The following is a 14,016-nucleotide window of genomic DNA, read 5'->3' as shown; positions in this document are numbered from 1 at the left end:
GACTGAGAGTTTTTCCTCAAGATAAGAACCAAAGCAGGATGCCCGCTTTTGCCACTGCTGTTGAGCACAGTACTGGAAGTTCTACATAGAGCAACTAGGCTGAAAAAAGAAATAAGTGTCTAAAGTGGAAAAGAAAAAAAAAAAACGTACATGCAAGGAAGCCCTGTCCAAGTCAAATATTTGAAAGCGCTTCCTGGTTAATAATAAATTGCCCAGGTCAGTTACTGCACAAAGTAGAACTTAAGCACTGGGTTCCACCACTGGCACACACAGAGTCCAGACTCAGAAACGCTCCCCGCGCACATTGGGGACTAGTAGTTGTACAATTTAGATGCAGGGGAGAACAGGTTCCACAGCTCAAATTAAGGCGAGCTGAATTTGGGAAGCTGGCAGAGGGTGCATGTGTGAGCAGGGCACAGGTGTCATCAGCAAGATCCTACTCCAGAGTTATTAAATTGAATTTGTTGCTATCAAAACAAGACTGGCCAGGCACAGTAGCTCATGCCTATAATCCTAGCACTCTAGGAGGCCAAGGTGGGTGGATTGCCTGAGCTCACAGGTTTGAAAACAGCCTGAGCAAGTAAGAGACCTCATCTCTAAAAAATAGCCATGGGTTGTGGTGGGTGCCTATAGTCCTAGCTACTTGGGAGGCTGAGACAAGAGAATTGCTTGAGCCCAAGAGTTTGACGTTGCTGTGAGCTATGACACCACGGCACTTCACCGAAGGTGACAAAGTGAGACTCTGTCTCAAAAAAAAAAAATAAAACCAGACCAAATCTCCCAATAACCATATATGTGTGTATATCCATTATAACACTCACAAAGACACTTTTTTAAATGAAAGAGGCTAAATGCAGAAGGTTCGCATGGTTTATTACCATTGGCTTAGAGCCAAGTGGTGAGAAGGAGGTTGTATTTACATCTATTCTAAGATGATCAAAGAATGTAACGGGAAAGTGTCACAAGAAATTACCTTGCCCAGTAGATTGAAGGTTAGGGATAGGAGAAGACTTAGTTCCCACTGTTTACTTCTCTAATTTTCGAATTTTTAAAGCCACATGTATATATTACTATTTCAGATAAATAGATGGGCAGGTAAAGAAATAATTAGCAAGATTTCTTACATATTCCCCTTCTGTGTCTATTTTCTACCTATCTTCACCTTCTTGAATACCTTGAAAGGCTGGCCTTTGCTTTTCCGCGGGGGTTGGTGAATGGGAGCACCAAAGCAGACCAGAGGAAAGGCAAAGAAGAGTCACGTCAAAGTTTTTATTCTCCTCTCTTCCCCCCTGTGGGATTACAGTGGACTCCAGGGTCAACAGAAGGGCGCAGGTCCTGTTAGGAGGCTCTCTCTACACAGCCTCCTCTACCTGGAGATTTTGAGAACTGTGTCCTTCCCAGTTCCTTTCAGTTCTGCTAGGGACTGAACCATCCCTGTGATTTCCCTAAAGCTCACCCACATGTTTGTAAATTGTAAACTCTCCTCGGATTATATTTGAGTGAGCCACGGCCTCCTGTTGAGACCCTAAGAGAGAAAATCAAAGAAATGAGACAGAGAGAGAGAAAGAAAATCAATTGAAGGAAGATAGTCTAGAGGGCCTCACTTCACCAGAGATATCACATTCTAGGGTGTGACCCTCAGCATTACAGACTCATTAACTTGGTTTTGCCAGGGCTCTGACAATGGTTCCGCTAAGGTCACAAAAGACTGGAGAATTAATTAGAAGATCAACTTACTTATATATATATAAAAAAAAAATAGAATCTCCAAAGGGATCTGCCCCTGGCCTGCTCTGGATAGCACCTTACCCCTCTGTGCAGAAATCCACACTTAGAGCCAGATGACAACTGGGAGCAAAGGACCTGACTCAGCAATGGGAGTTCAGTAACTCTCCTATTTAAAGGTGTCAAACCATGCATCATCCTGCTGCAGGGATGTTCTTGTATAAGGAACCCAACACATCAGGTTTGAAGGACAGAATTTTCTCATCTCAGCAGCAGGAGGCACATTGTTTAGTTTTTTCTCTCTCGCATTCTCTTTTACTTTTTCTTGCTGGATTCTTCTGATTGACACATGTTCCTTATAAACGTGTTTATATCATTTATTTTGCAAAGGCTTTAGAGGAGCAACTACAGCTAGATTTGGCTTGCTCTTTCTGTTTCTTATTTGGAAAAACATTTTACCTCTATGATGCGATTTGTACACTCACTTATTCTGGCAGTTAAAATTTATTGAGCGTTCACGCTATATCAGGAAATATTTGTTTGATGCCCTGGAGATACAGTGGAGAGCAAGAAAAAGCTCCCTGTCCTCATGGAGCTTACCTTCATGTGGGAGAAACAGAAAATAATCAAGCTGGCCAAGAAATAAATCATATAATATAAATATATATTATAACAATTTTAGGGGCAAGAGAATAAAGCAGAACCATGAGCTGGAGAGTGACTGGCCAAGGTGCTACAGAGGGAGGTGGGCCGGGGGGTGAAATTTGAGCTGAGATCTGCATGAAGAGAAGGGACCACTTGCACAGAGGTCTGGGGAATGATTATTCTCAGCACAGGGAAGGGGCAGGACAAGCCCCCGAAGGCTGATACAAGCATCACCTCCCAGGAATGGAAAGCAGGTGCATGTGCTGAGCCCGGGGAGAGAATGATACCGGAAGAACTGACAGGGCAGATGGGCTGGACCAGGCGTCCTCAAACTTTTTAAACAAGGGGCCAATTCACTGTCCCTCAGACCATTGGAGGGCCGGACTATAGTTTAAAAAAAAAAAAAAACTATGAACAAATTCCTATGCACACTGCACATACCTTATTTTGAAGTAAAAAAAACAAAATGGGAACAAGTACAATCACACCGCCTCATGTGGCTCGCGGGCTGCAGTTTGAGGACCCCTGGGCTGGACCATAAAGGGTCCTGTATGCCAGAGTAGACTCTCGATTGTAGGACAAGTGCAATGGGAAGCCACAGATCTACCAGACATGTGGTGGGACCCAACTTACAGGATTGCTGTGTCCACCACGTGGAGAAATAATAGCATAGGGAAGAAAAGTCAAGAGGCAATTGCAAGAGCCCAGTCTAGAGAGGGTGGTGGTTAGGATGCCGGTGATAGCTGGGAAGATTCTAACCAGTGCTAGGATCAGGATGTATTTGGAGTTGGAGCCAGAAAAACATGCAGAGCGAGTGAGGAAGAGGAGGAGGCGGGTAGCAAAAGTCAAGAAAGGCTACTCAGGCTTTGGCCTGCGCTGACCTGAAACAGCACTGCCATTAACTGAGATGGGAAAGGATCAGGGTTGGGGACAGGGGAGAAGCTCTGTTTTCATCTTGAGAAATGATTCATCCAACCACTATAATTTCAAGGTTCTGGGGGAGACCCAACCAGAATGGCTGCACCCTTAGAACTCATCGTTGCCTGTTCCTACACCCAGCTCCCCCCAAAATGCAAGGAACCAGAAAACTCAAATAACTGGATTTTCTATGCCTTCTTTTTCTACAGAAAAGAAATATATGATAAACGAACCAGCGTGGACTTATTTCAAAATGAGCTTCCAGGGTATCAGAGCATCAGTACAGCTTCTGTGCCCACTGCTCTGTGTAGTGATGACCCAGGACCCTGCAGAGTATGATGGTGTCATCTGAAGCATCACAAAAAAATGAAGCATGGTGTCAGTATTAGGTAGACATTGCCTCATATACAGTATACCCTCAGCAGAATCCCAGGATGCTGTAAATTGTCTCACAGAGATTATCTAATCTAATAATTTTTCAAACAACTAACTGCCCCCCCCTGCCAAAATTTCAGATGTGTGGGGGCTTCAAAAATGCCTCTGCACTCCTTGAACATACAAAATAATCCCTTGGGGTTTATTTTCTCTCTTGGCTGCTTTCCCCAACCTATTGAAAATCACTGAATCTTGTCAAATCTATTTATTTGAAGTAGAAAAAAAAAGAAAGCCAAAGAAGAAAGTTACTTGAATTTGGTCCTTGGGTAAGTTAGTGTCAGGACCTACCTATATTGACCCCAAGCATCTTAACTATGCTGCTGCTTCCAAAATGCCTTGAATGTTTAAATCAGAATACTTTTTGAAAGAAGCATTTCTTGAATCCTCTTTTGTAAGCAATGATCCCTGTATGTAGTAGCATATAACTCAATTAAACAAAATATTGAATTAACTAGACTATCCTGTTTTTCTATTCTAAGAAAGAGGTCAATTCATGTTTAAAGAGGTCACTCGTGTTTAGTTCATTTGCATGAGAAAATTTCTGGAGAGCTATATGCCAAATAGTGGCATCAAGAGATTTTTATTGTTTTCCTTTTTTAGGCATAATTTATATATAGTAAAATTATTCCTGTGTAGAGGTACAGTTACAGAATTTTGACAAATGCTTTCAGGCATGTAACCCTACCATAACCATCACTGAATAAAATTCCCTCATGCCCTTTACTCAATTGCCAACCTTGGACAAACTTTGTTTTAATTTTTGTCCTACTAGTTTTGCCTTTTTCAGATGTCGCATAAAGGAAATCACTTCTGGCTTTTTGAGTCTGGCTTCTTTCACTTGGCAAAACCACTTGATTTTGTCCATTTTGGTGTTAGAGTAGTTTGTTCTTTTTTCCTCCTGAGTAGTATTCCCTTGAATGGATGTACCCCAGCTGGTTTACCCATTGATCAGTTGATGAGCCTTTGGGTGTTTCTACTTAGGAGCAATTATGAGTAAAATCACTATAAACATTAGTGTACAGATTTTTATGTGAACATATGCTTTCATTTCTTTTTTTGTAAATATTTGGTATGTTTAACTTTTAAAGAAATTCTCCACCTGTATTGGAAAGCAGCTGTGCTATTGTGCATTCCCACCAACATCCATACGAGGCCAGTTGCTTGGCATCCTCATCAGAATTTGGTGTTACCAATTGTTTTTATTTGTTTGTTTTTTAAATTTTAGTTATTTTAATAAGTGGATTGTGGTATCCCATTGTGGTCTTGATTGACTGATGATACTGAATGCCTTTTCATGGGCTTATTTGCCCCCATGTCTCATTTTTGAAGAAGAGTCTCTTCAAACATTTGCTGATTTTTTTTTATTCTTTTATTTATGTATTTATTTATTTTTTGTAGAGACAGAGTTTCACTTTATTGCCCTTGGTAGAGTGCCATGGCGTCACACAGCTCACAGCAACCTCCAACTCCTGGGCTTAGGCGATTCTCCTGCCTCAGCCTCCTGAGTAGCTGGGACTACAGGCGCCCGCCATAACGCCCGGCTATTTATTTATTTATTTATTTATTTATTTATTTATTTTTTTAAAGCCAAATGGGATTTTATTTTATTTTATTTTATTTTATTATTTTTTTTTGTGTGTGTGTGGTTTTTGGCCGGGGCTAGGTTTGAACCTGCCACCTCCGGCGTATGGGACCGGCACCCTATTCCTTGAGCCACAGGCGCCGCCCCCCCGGCTATTTTTTTATTGCAGTTTGGCCGGGGCTGGGTTTAAACCTGCCACCCTCGGTATATGGGGCCGGCGCCCTGCTCACTGAGCCACAGGCGCTGCCCCATTTGCTGATTTTTTCATTGGGATATTCATTTTCTTGTTGCGTTCAGAGAGTTCTTTTATATATTCTGTTTACAAGTCCTTTATCATGTATGTATTTTTCACAACTTATTGCCCAATCTGTAGCTGGTCTTTTCACTTTTTTACAGTATCTCAAAGAACAGTTTAATATGTTTGTCTTTCATTTATTTAGTTTTACTTTTTTTAAAGAAGTTTTGTTTTGTTTTTTTTAGAGAACAAGTCTCGCTATGTTGCCCAAGTGGGTCTCAAATTCCTGCTCTCAGGTAATCTTCCCACCTGGTCCTCCCAAAGTGCTGGGATTAAAGACCTGAGCCACTGTACCTGGCCTGACTTACCAACTTGTTTTTCATTTTATGGTTTATACTATTTTTGTCTAAAAAATTTTTACTGAACCCAGGGTGGTGAAGGTTTTCTCCTATGTGTGTTTTGTTCTAGAAGTTTTTTATCTTAGGCTTTACACTTAAATCTATGATATGTTGCTAATTGAGATTTGCATATGGTATCTTGGTTAAAATTCTTTTTCATAATGATAAACAATTTCTTGTGCAGTTAATATGAAAAAGTCAGTAGCTAGCCTAGTTTCATGCTAATAGAAGCGAAGGTGTGGGGTTCTCCAGGAGGACCCAGGTTGTTGAACATACACCCATTGTCAGTAGTGCCTGTGGCTCGGCGCCCACACATTTTACATCATTTAAAGACACAGTCTCACATCTGATGTGGTAGGCAGTAATTTTCAGTATATGGCAAGCCAAAGAGTTTGGGCCCCAACTATGGCAATTCCATAGGCAGTCTCCAGTCCAGCTGAGGGCTTCTGGCGCTTGCCCCCACCTTACCCACCTGTGGCCACTGATCTTGAAGAAATACCCACTACATTTATAATTTGGTTACAATCTACCCTTATCATTTTTTCTAATAAGGACTATGCACATGAACATGCACAGACAAGTCAGAGAATTATTAATTATAAAGATTTGTATTTATTTCAGTCTGAATTTCCTGGAAAGGAACTCTTACTCTAGAAATTTTGCCTTGCTTTACTAGTGCTTACTAAAATTGTCTTGGTCACAATAACTTCACTACTCTCTGTTTTACCTCTCAAAGGACGAGGGCTTTTCTTCTGAGGTGGGGCAGAAAGAGTCAGATCTGAGCAGGGCATGCTTAGCTACCTGGAGATTTGCTAACGGATATCGATACCATCGTCTGGCAAGACAGAAGAGGAAGAGACCCACCAGTCTGGAGAGTACCAGGAGACTGGGCTGGAGGGAGGGCCTGGGGGAAGGCAAGCCGCACATGTTATACCCAACTGTGCTGCTACCCAGTCCTTCTTGGGGCCAGCCAGTGTGGCCCACCACCAGGAAGCAATGACTCACAGCAGGGCTGCCTGTGTCTGCTTAGCCCTCCATACTCCCTTCTGTTCCTCTCCATGAAGCTGATTTTGGGAAGTTCAGCAGGCTGGGGGTCCTGTGCTTCCTCCAGGATAGGAGGGTGGCGCCCTGGATGCCTTAGTGACAGCATGAAAGTACCATACTCGTCCCTGATGTAGGAAAGACCAGACAAAGCCAGCTTGATTTGAAAGCTCCCGCGAAGCTAGGGCCATGTTGGCTACGTAGGCCCTGGGCATGGAGACAGTTGATGTTAACGCACATATGTTGTGAACCACACAAGGGAGCTGAGTGAACCACACATGGGGTCTGAGCAGCTACGACTTGTCCTTGGCTCAGGATGCCTTCACAGCCAGTTTCACCTGGCGCACTGCACCCGGAACCAGATGGCGGGGAAGAGCTGGAAAATCAGTGTTCCGTGGAACTTTCTTTAGAAAACAGATAGGTAAGAGACTAAGACAACTTTAAAAATAGAGAACTACGTTTGACTCCTGGGAAGGAAAATGTTGACAACTGGTAGAAAAATTGAGCAATCAACTTGAGCAGTATAAAGCAATACAAGGCTTTATAGGTGGGAGAAGACTGTCCCCTTCTCACTTTCCAGTCTGGTTTCCAGTGCTTTCACCATGTCTCTTAATACCATGTCTAAACTTTCGGGAGACATAATCTGGTTGATCCAGATGCCTACTCCTACCTAGCCTACTCTAGCCTAATCTACGTAGAGTTTATGTCTTGTGTGCATTGAAGGAACCTCTCAGAGAAAGTACTAAGGGCTGGGCGGACACCCCAAATGTGTCTACTACACTGTCATAGCACTCCCCAGAGTCATTTCACACTGCTGCCTCCTGGTGACCTTGTGGTCTGGTTAATTGTCTTTGCACATGAGAGCCTGCCAACCCAGATCTCTCCAGGCAATTACATTTAAAAAATACCAACACATCCTGTTGCTTTGGTCCCATCCTTATAAACTATTAAGACAACTTTGAATCTCAATTTTTTCATCTATTATTTTGATTTTTTCATCTATTATTTTGATCATAGAGGCTTGATGTGAAGCTAAAATTCTGGATGAGATATAGGCTTGAGTTTTGTGCAAGTCACTGATAAAAATGTATGAGCGAATTAGTCTAAAGCTGCATTGTTTTACTCCTTGTTTCTAAAGATTTGACAAAATATAAATCTACCTAACAGTACTATTATCTAGTTCTTTACCACAAATCTATACCTAAGGATTAAGCTATTATATTAACCTGGAATATCTTAACAGACAAGGGGCAGGAAATCCAATAATTGTCCTAGTGTATCTGAAAAGAAATGAGTTGATACATGTGAAGCAGTTAGAACAGAGCTGATATATAGCAAGCTCCCCTATGCCTCGATTTTTAAAAATACTGCTACTATTATTTTTCTGGAAGTCATCAAGGAAATTGTCAGTACTTTAAGTGTTATACCTAGAGACAAAAGGAAACATTTATATACTAACAATAATAGTTGGTAATGACAGAACTGAACTACCCCAAAGTTTACCATCTTAGCACATCCAGCCCAGGTTGTATCAACAGGAAAACTTATTACCTATTTCTCTGTACTAGGAATTTAGTTCTTGTATTGTTTAAAAAAAAAAAAAAGGTATCTACAACTATGCCTTTTTTCTTCACCTCTTTAGGTGTAGTAACTTTTCCCTCCTTCCTGTAATAGACCAGACATTCTGCTGGGTTAAGGTTTAGGTATCAACATAGCCTTGGTGTGAGATACCAACAAGAAATCCAGACAAATCTGATGTAGTCACACAATATCTTACATGACAGATCACATAGGCAACAACTTTCCTCCCCGGCCTGCTCCCTCCCTGCAACTCCTCTGTCAGAAGCCGAATTCTTCCCCTTACTCTAAACTTCCCCACAACTGTCATCAGCCCTAAAAATCCCTGCATTCTCCCTTGCGGTCCAAATCCAAATCCACTGTGGGTTCATCTGTTTTCCAAGAGAACTTTGTTTTCTTTTTCTTCCCTTCCCTCAATCCTTTTAATCCTCTAGTTCAAGCAATTAGCTCTACAAATATTAGCTGCAATCAAGGTCTAGCACATGTGGTAATTTTCCCTCTAATAAATCAATCAGTTCTTTCCATGGAATATTTTTTTCCTTTACAGTCATTAGAGAATCACAATGCTACTTGAGGATCACTAGCAACTTGAATTAGTCAAGGAATGTCAATCAAATTTGCCAGATTTTGCTTTTAAAGATGAGAAAAATGGGATAGATTCACAAAGGCCTCTTGTGTTAGAATAGGAAGCTTGATAGACCCTTGTTGAATCTCTTTTAGAGAGGCCTTAGAGTATAATAATCCATTTGGAGGAAAAGCAAAATCAGTACTACCAGTGACAAATCAGACAAAATGCAGAACCTATTATTAATCAAAAAATTAATAATTGGAATAATCAACCATGCAGTGTCTCTAGGCAATGCAATACTCTAGCATAGCTAACAAGTTAAAACATAAAAAGAGAAACAAGCTAGCAAATGGACAAATTCCAGTTCCAAACTTACAAAAAAAATTTTTTTTGTTTTCTTATGTTAGGTGGGAACTAAAAGATGAACTGTGCTTCCCAGAGCTGGCTTTAGTGGGGGTTGGGAGCTCCAGCAGTAAAGACTGAGGCAGCCCAGTGACAGCTCAATTCCCATCTCATTTCACTCAAGAGTTTCGTCGAGGCAATGGTTTTCCTTCTTAAAAATGATTTGAGAATAATCTATGCAGCCTAGACCACCCTTTTCATAAATACGTAAAATGAATGCAAAAGAAATTAAGGAATTCTTAACTTTGTGATAGACCCAGAAACAGATCCACGCTGTCTCTTACACTTGGGGAGCAAATCAGGGGAGAATTCACATGCCTTGGGAATTGGGCTTTTTCTTTTTTCTTTCTTTCTTTTTTTTATTTTTTATTTTCAATGGCTTTAAGGAAAAACTAATGCAGCCAAGTTAGTGTGAGAAGAAGCATGAATGCTTTATTGGAAGCAAAAAGAGAATCTGCAATTTCTAGTCCCTCTGAAGAATTATACCATTATCTGACACCCGAAAGGGGAGGCTCCAGTGTCACCAAATGTATTCCTATTAAGATTGAGAGACGATTTCAGCAGGATACTTGGTGAAAACTTGCTGACATTAATGACTCAAATTCTCACAGAGACTCTAAGGAAAATGGTGTCATCACTGTCATTTAAGACACTTAAGACGAAATTTCAAAAGAAGGCTGTCAGGCATAATGACAGCCAGGTTCCATGACATCATTCTCAGAGGGTGGATCTCACACACTACTATGCAGCCTATGGGTGGCTGATATGGAAGTTAGAAAGGGAGCTGGGCAGAGAAGAGGGGAGGCAGGTTTAGGGCCCGAGGGGCTGTCGGTCATGGTCAGGGCACACCACCGTTGACATTCACTTAGTGATTTGGGGGTGAATCTATGACCCAGAGGCTGGTCTTTAGTCTCTGATATGCTGAAATCTGACCTCCTTGGGACATTTATATAAGATTGTCTTCTTGGTGCTGAAAAAGTTCAGGAATGTTTGAGCTCTAAATGATAGTGCCTATTTATCCATTTACTATGAGCGTGTTCTACCTGAAATAGCCACATCTGTGTGCATCACAGCACTGAGATACCCACAAAGCCCAGTTTGTAACCACGAAGTGTCTATGTGAGAATGGGGTAGAGCAGTGGTTTCCAACTTTGGCTGCACTCTGCAGCCATCTGAGGTGGATCAACACCACGGTCCTGCTCTAACACCAAACAAATCAGAATCTCAGGGATAGGATGGAGACATCAGTATTTTAAAATCTTCTCAAGTGATTCCAGTGAACAGCAAAGCTGAGAGCCACTGGCTTAGAGCAGATCACCCTTTCCACCCAGGGCTTGGATGTCATAGATTGGTGGGTTTGGTTTGGTTTTAAAAATGGGGAAAAATATAGGATTGCCATTTTTTAATTTGTCAGGTAAGAAGATTAAAAATTCAACTATCGGCTTGGTGCTTGTAGCACAGTGGTTATGCCGCCAGCCACATACAACCAGGCTGGTGGATTTGAACCCGGCCCTGGTCAGCCAAACAAAAATGACAACTGCAACAACAACAAAAAAGTCAGGAATTGTGGTGGGCTCTTGTAGTCCCAGTTACTTGGGAGGCTGAGGGAAGCCTCAGCCCAAGAGTTTGAGGTTGCTGTGAGCTGTGATGGCTGTGGCACTCTACCGAGTGCGACATAGTGAGACTCTGTCTCAAAAAAAAAAAAAAAAAATTCAACTATCATCATTTCCTTAAGAAAGGACATTTTAGGCCATCTGGTGGCACACCTGTAATCCTAGCACTCTGGGAGGCCAAGGCAGGTGTAGAGCCTGAGCTCACTTGTTCAAGACCAGCCTGAGCAAAAGGGGAGACCCTGTTGCTACTAAAAATAGAAGAAAAAAAACAAGCAACTGAGATCAGAGGATCCCTTGACCCCAAGAGTTGGAGGGTGCTGTCAGTTATGACACCACGGCACTCTCCCTGAGGCAACAGCTTAAGACTTTGTCTCAAAAAATAAAAATAAATTAAAAAAATAAATATAAAAGAAAGGACATTTTAACAACAAAAAGTAGGAAGGACACAATTTCAGGATAAAACATTAACACACTGTTGTATTTATTTTTCTCATGTCTCTGTAGACCAGTGAAAACTTCACTACAGACTGATGTAAAGTTGAGAACTAATATGTTCAAATTGCTTTCAACATCCATAATCAAAGTTTTTGTCCTTGGACAGCTTTAGATACGCTTGGCTGAGTTTGGGTTAATTAAACAATGCTCCTATGCTAACCATCTTGCTTCATCTTTTCTATGGTATTAATAGCATTGATTAAGTTGTAGGTAATATCGGCTCCCAGGCTTTGGAAATGTTCAGTCTTTCCCAATTATAGAATATGCTGATTTAATAAGCTTAAATCTCCTTAAACATCTTAAACTGAGTTTTCCAGGATAGGTGCGGTGCATACGTGTATATGCCCAGATAATCACTTGTTTGGGGTGCTGGTACCCCCTTATTTTGCTAGTAGACAATGATGGCAATTCCTCTAAGGCCAACAGAGAGTTCATTGGAAGGCCAAATAGCCCCCAATGAGTTGTTTATTCAGTGTATCAAGTTCACAAAATAAATAGACTTACTAATATTGTAAACCTTATTTTGAGTGTCTTTTTTGAATCCTCTATACTCCAAGTTTTTTTCGCGGCCATAGGTTTTTTTTGTTTGTTTGTTTGTTTTTTGTGAGACAGAGCCTCAAGTTCTTAAGCTATTGCCCTCGGTAGAGTGCTGTGGCATCACAGTTCATAGCAACCTCCAACTCCTGAGCTTAAGCGATTCTCTTGCCTCAGCCTCCCAAGTAGCTGGGACTATAGGCACCCGCCACAACGCCCGGCTATTTTTTTCTTGTTGTTGTTGTTGTCGTAGTTGTCATTGTTGTTTGGCGGGCCCGGGCTGGATTCGAACCCTCCAGCTCTGGTGTATGTGGCTGGCTCCTTAGCTGCTTGAACTACAGGGGCTGAGCCTGTGGCCATAGTTTGTCTTTCTGCTCTCATACCCTGAATGTACACAGGCATTCTCAAATCTGTTCTATACTTAGTTGTGTATCCTTAACAAGACAACCTCTGGCAACTCCTAGGAGAGGACAGCTGTGTGAGAAGTTTACTGATATTTCAAAGTATGCATAATGTAGAAATTCGTTTATACCAAAGATGGTGTGAAATAAATCTTTATTTATTAATTTCTTCTAAGCCATCATGCATAAATGTGGATCAAGCAAATAAATAGATGCAATCATGAACTTGTGCTTTTGGCTAGCTAGGAAAGTTTTATTTGCATACGGCCGTTTAACACTCAAGACGTGCTAACTAATAATGAGCCACTCTGCCCTTGTTACTCCCAGCCCAGCCTAAACCAAAGTGTGTGCCTTCTCTTCACAGTCATGGATTTTGCTTAGAATAGCACATACAACTCAGAATTAGAGGATGGATTTGAATCCCAGCTCTGCTACCATCTTTAGCAAGCTGTGTGTAAACTCTCTGAGGTCTGGGTTTATATAAATGAGACGGGGATATTATCATCACCATCGTCCTCCTCTTCATTACTGTATGTGGTAATTGTGAGAATTAAATAAGATAATTTAGGTAATATATTTAGCAAAGCACCAGACATACAAGTTCTAACTAAAAGTTAACTTTATCGGTCAGTACCTAGAATAAGAACACAGCATACTATATCCAGCAAAGCACTCAGGAGACACACACACACCAGTCCTATATCTGTTTGCAGAAGGAGGAATCTCATTGGAAATGCAGAGTTAAAAAGCTGTCACTCAATTGTGAACTTTAGTTTTCAGGTCTTGACAATTTAACAAATGCACCTTGCTACTTAATCTTGCTCATGACTTTGTTTCTTGCCTCCCTAATGGACTACGCACTAGGGAGTCATCTATCTGACTGCCCTCTCTCTCTGCTTGAATATTCCCTTGTCTTTACGGACTCAAGGATTCTTTCTCAAGATGCTAAAACAACAGAAGAAAATCATTTTTTGCACAGTTGGGGTGTTAAATTTTGTGTGTACCCTTGGAGTTGGGACAGCACCGGGGACCCTGCTATCAATCGAATCCACCATCCTCTGCAAAACAGGGGCTCTGCTTATTGATGCCTCTGGGCGGGAGCTAGACAAGTTCACGGGAAGAGGAAGTAGGGGCTTTTCCACAGAGACAGTGTGAAAATACAGGCTGTTATCCTGAGGCAGAAAGACTCATTAAATGAAAATAGAAATCTATATATTTACACCTGCATCACATTTTTCTGTGCCAAGAAGAATTTGAATTAAATTCTCTATGATCTGGGAAAAATGCAGTTAGAAGGGCTACCACCCATAGTTGGTCTCGGGCACTTCATATCTACAAGGGACCCAATTCAGTTCAATACTTTTATTCTGCTAAAATTAAAAATTTTCAAAATCCATTCATTATCAATACATGTACATATGTTCTTCCTACTTCTACTAAAACTCC

Source organism: Nycticebus coucang, chromosome 8 (genome assembly GCF_027406575.1).
Source record: "Nycticebus coucang isolate mNycCou1 chromosome 8, mNycCou1.pri, whole genome shotgun sequence".
Taxonomy (NCBI): Eukaryota; Metazoa; Chordata; class Mammalia; order Primates; family Lorisidae; genus Nycticebus; species Nycticebus coucang.
The sequence above is the reverse complement of the archived record's forward strand: the minus strand, read 5'-3'. Positions refer to the sequence as shown.